Here is a 5,206-nt window from a genome sequence, read left to right on the forward strand (position 1 = left end):
CCCATTTGTCACACAATTAGAGTAGGATCACTCTGTGTGCACATATCAGTTTAACTATTTAATAAATTCGAATTAATATAATTCCAGAAAATTAGAAATTCATTGAAATTTTGAAAAATCATATAAAATAATCTATAACTCGGATGAACATAAACTATATATGAAAATTGTTCAGAAAAATATAACGAATCCGAATAGGCAACCCGTTCATCTGTCACATGCCTCTAGCATGATGAACATGGAACATTCCCCTCTCTTTCATCTGTCCGGAAAATGCCAGACACCAGGAAAACATCCCCAGATATTTTCCCGCTCCGTCTGTAATGCATAGCACTTCCTTAGGTCACCCCTAGCACCGCGTATTACTATGTCATACTTTCCGTTGCATTTGTTTGCTCTGTTATTTATTTGTTTCCTCTTCGTGGCTTCTGTTTTGGTAGATCCCGATACTGCCACTACTAGGGAAAAGCCTATACACAGAATCTTACCAGCAGCGCGCTTTAAAATTAGGCGCTGTTGCTACTTAGCAGTAGCGCTTGCTTTAAAACATCGCTCCTGGTACAAGTTTATCAGTAGCGCGCACACACCAGGACGCGCTACTGCTAAAATTCCCACGACGCCACCGCGAGGCCAATTATAGCAGTAGCGCGTTGGAACAAAGGGCGCTACTGCTACAGATTGTAGCAGCAGCGCTTTTATGCAATAATCGCTACTACTAAGGTTACTACAAAAATTTATTCCCACCTCGCTCCGTGAAGAGAGTTTGTACCACCTTAAATATGTTACTTCTACAACTTTCACAAGCACTTGGTCTTCATTGAACTCTATGTGTAGGATCTGTGGCCGCAATAGGAATCCTCGCCTGTTCCTAAACCAACCGTCAACGATTCCTATTGACAAATCAGATTGTACACAAAAAGACAATTGATGATCAATGTATTTTTTATGTCTATGTCTAACATAGCAGTAGCGCGTTCTCGACCAAAGGCGCTACTGATAGGTCGTTTAGCAGTAGCGCATTTTGCTATAGCACGCTACTGCTAAGCCATTCTATCTCCCCCCTCCTCACCTATCCGATCCAGATCACACTCACACACACACTCGATCTCCCCCTCGTCGCCCCTCCTCCGATCTGCGCCGCCGTCACCTCATCCTCCTCGCTGGACTCGGTACCGGCCTCCTCCTCCGTCCTCCCTCCACTCGCTGCTGGCCGACCCCTCCTCGCTCCGCCTTCCTCCTCCATTCTCCCTCCACTCGCCGCCGGCCAGCCCCTCCTCGCTCCGCCTTCCTCCTCCATTCTCCCTCCACTCGCCGCCGGCCAGCCCCTCCTCGCTCCGCCTTCCTCCTCCGTCCTACTCTCTTCTCCCTCCTCGAGTCGCCCCTCCTTCTCCCTCCTCCCTGCTACATTTTAATTTAGTAGGCTAGTTCATATGCAACATTCTGATTTAGTTGATATGATTCAGTTGATTTAGTAAGCTAGTTGATTTAGTTGATTTAGAACATTTTGATTTAGTTGATTTAGTAGGCTGGTTGATTTAGTTGATTTAGTAGGCTAGTTGATTTAGTTGATTTAGTAGGCTAGTTGATTTAGTTGATTTAGTTGATTTAGTAGGCTAGTTGATTTAGTTGATTTAGTAGGCTAGTTGATTTAGTTGATTTAGAACATTTTGATTTAGTTGATTTAGTATGCTACTGGATTTAGTATGCTAGTTGATTTAGTTGATTTAGGATGCTTTGCTAATATTGCTTTAGGAAAATATCACATGCTACTGTTTTTCTTTCCTGTGAAGTGAATCATTAATCCTTTGCTCATATTGCTTTAGGAAAATGGCGCCACCACCACCACCACTATGTCGAGTGTGCAAGTCAAGGTGCGCCAGCAGCCTTGCAACTGGCAAGCTGTTTGGCATCTACTTCCAGCCGAGTTTTCGTCATGCGGCGGTAAGAAATTAGATGAAATGTAACAACTATTTTATTTTTAGTGTTGGCATTACTGCATTGTGTCATTTTTCTTTTCTTACACAGACCGTCCCATGCAATGTGAGGTTGACATTCAACAAGCTGACAGGAGACACTGTGACATTTGAGGCTCCTGGGAGGCTGTACTGTAACACCCCGGATGTAACTTTCCATCTTTGTAACTCCAACTCTTGCCATTTTCGGCTAGGTGATATGATATTCCCTCCGTGGTTGGGTTTTATCTTTTGTTCTTGCATTTTATTCATGTCATGCATATCATATCATGTCATCATGTGCATTTCATTTTGCATACGTGTTCGTTTTATGCATCCGAGCATTTTCCCCGTTGTCCGTTTCGCAATCCGACACTCCCACATGCACCGGTGCACCCCTCTTGTCTCCTTTTCGTGTGCGGGTGTTGAACATTCTCGGAATGGGCCGAGCCTTGCCAAGTGGCCCTGGTATAGCACCGGTAGACCACCTGTCAAGTTTCGTGTCATTTGGAGCCCGTTTGGTACTCCAACGGTTATCCGCATATCCGCAAAGGCCTCTTTTAAGTTGCAGCCCAACACCCCTCCAAAACAGCCCAATAACCCATCTAACTCCCCTCCATGCTCTCGGTCGTTCGATCACGATCGTGTGGGCGAAAACTACACCTCATTTGGACACTCCTAGCTCCCTCTACCTATAAATATGTGCACTCCCCCAAAATCCCGGATCAAATCCCCCCCCTAACCCTAGCAGTTTCGTCCCCGCCGCCACGGGACACGTCCAGCCGCAGCCGGACACGTCCGGGTCGCCCCGCCGCCGCCACGTGGCACGCCGCCACTCGCCCACGCCCTCCGTCGCCCGCGGCCCGCCAGGCCCGCCGCCGGCCCCCGCGGGGCCCATCCTCGCCGGCGCCCGCTGCCGTCCCGCGCGCCCGGGGTCGCCCGCACCCCGTGCCGGCCGCCGCCCGCCGCCGCCGGTGGCCGGATCCGCCCGCAGCTCGCCTCCCGCGCCCTCCGCCGCCGCATCTCCGCCGCCGGCCGCCTCCGGACGTCCCGTCCCCCTCCGGCAACCGCCACCGCCGGCGCCTCCAGCGGCCGCCCGAGCTGCTCTCCTCCCTCCGGCGAGCACCCCAGCTCCGGCCATCTCCCTCCTCTGGCCAGATCCGATCTGAGGTTGTTTTCCCCCTTCGTTTTTTCTCTAAGTCCCTGAATTCTGTAAAAATCATGCCATGTTTGACCTGCCGTAACTCTGCACCTGTAGCTCCGTTTCGTGCGTGTAATATGTCAAATTGTTTGTCTCTAAGAGTACATCATTTCATTCCATTGCATCATTTACATTTGAGGTCATCTTGATGCCCGAAATGCTGTAGGAAGAGTGCTTCATATTGTTAGTTTCAGATTCTTATCAGAACGAGCTCTTTTGTCATTTTTGCCATGATTGATGTGTGCATCCTATGAGGGTGATCCCTAAATGTGTTTTGAACTAGGCTATGTTTTATTTACATAGGTGCTTACCATGTATTTTTGTGATCAATGTGGTAACTAGCACAAGCATGCAAACTAGGCTTCGTGTTAACGCTGATTTTAGTTCCTGTTCTGCTGTAAATTTGATGTCATGTAAACATGTTGCTACAGAGAAATCCATGCATAATTTGAGATACTTCAGTAAGGGTGTTTGAAAACATGGTTTTACTCTATCCATCCATGGTCCTGGTTGCAATTATGGAGTAGTCTAGCATGTCCGTTTCGTGCTCTACTTTTGCTTCAAATTGTTTCCTGGCAGATTGTTTACATGTTATTCAATTTTGCCGGGGTTGTTGTTGTTGATTCGGATATGCTATGATGTTGTTTCTTGCCATGTATAGCTTCTATGTCACGTCTTCTTGTTGGATGTATGCTTAGTTTATCATGAGTAGCTCTGTAGTGAGTGCATCGAGCTCGCGAAGGTGCCTTCATTTTTATTCCAATGCCATGCTTGTTTGCTGAAATCTGTTAACGAAACTTGCTATGTTTACGTGGGTGCCATCATATTTTCTGATCCTTTTTGGCTTATGGTCAGTAAGGGACTTTTGATCTATGATTTGAGTAGATTCATGCCATGTCTTATTTTGCTATTATAAGTTCCTGTAGCATGTTGATAACTTGCTCTGAACATTGCTTCGTGCTGCTGTTTATGCCATGTCCAGCCTGTTAAAATATTGCACTTTCTCCATGCTTGTTTGAACTTGTTATGATGTGATTGAGCCGTAGCTCAGTGTTCCTCTTTTGTAAAGCATCTCCTGTAGATCATTTCCATATGCTTTGTTTTTATTTTGGGGTGCTGTAGCATAGTTTTTTGTTGCATGCAAAGTAGCATCGTGCTGTAAATCGCAGCTTTGTGTCATTCTTGTCTTGCTTGTCATTTGCAAACCGTGCATCCGTTTCCGGTGATCTTTATATCGATTTCAACCGAAATCATCTCATCTTTCCAGCGGCATACTTGGTTTGCCAAGTTGATGCCTTGTTCATCCTTTTTCCTCCCGAAGCACGCATATGCATTGCATATCACGTCTCGCATATCATGACATGTTTTGCATCATGTTGCTTGTGCATTGCACCGTGATTTATTGTGGTTCCTTTGCTTGTGTTCTTGCTTTGGGTAGATCTGGGAGATAAGTACGTGCACGAGGACCCTGTTGAGAACGCTTAAGAGGATCCAGCCTTCGACAGCTCTGAGAACCTTGCAGGCAAGATGACCATACCTTCGATATCACTTCTATCTTTGCTTGCTAGTATTCGCTCTATCGCTATGTTAGCCCTACCTGCCTTTGTTTACCATGCCTACCTATTGCCATGTTGAACCTATAACCATCCTGTCCTAGCAACCGTTGTTTGGCCATGTCACCGCTTTTGCTCAGCCCCTCTTATAGCATTGTTAGTTGCAGGTGAAGCTGAAGTTTGTTCCTGGTCGGAACATGGTTATTCTGGGATATCACAATATCTCCTGTTTATATTAATGCACCTTATATACTTGGTAAAGGGTGGAAGGCTCGGCCTTATGCCTGGTGACTTGTTCCACTCTTGTCGCCCTAGTTCCGTATACCGGTGTTATGTTCCTTGATTTTGCGTTCCTTACATGGTTGGGTGATTTATGGGACCCCCTTAACAGTTCGCTCTGAATAAAACTCCTCCAGCAAGGCCCAACTTTGGTTTTACCATTTGCCACCTAAGCCCTTTTCCCTTGGGTTTTCGCGAGCCCAAGGGTCATCTTTATTTTA

The sequence above is a fragment of the Triticum dicoccoides genome, chromosome 4B (genome assembly GCF_002162155.2).
Source record: "Triticum dicoccoides isolate Atlit2015 ecotype Zavitan chromosome 4B, WEW_v2.0, whole genome shotgun sequence".
NCBI classification, from domain to species: domain Eukaryota; kingdom Viridiplantae; phylum Streptophyta; class Magnoliopsida; order Poales; family Poaceae; genus Triticum; species Triticum dicoccoides.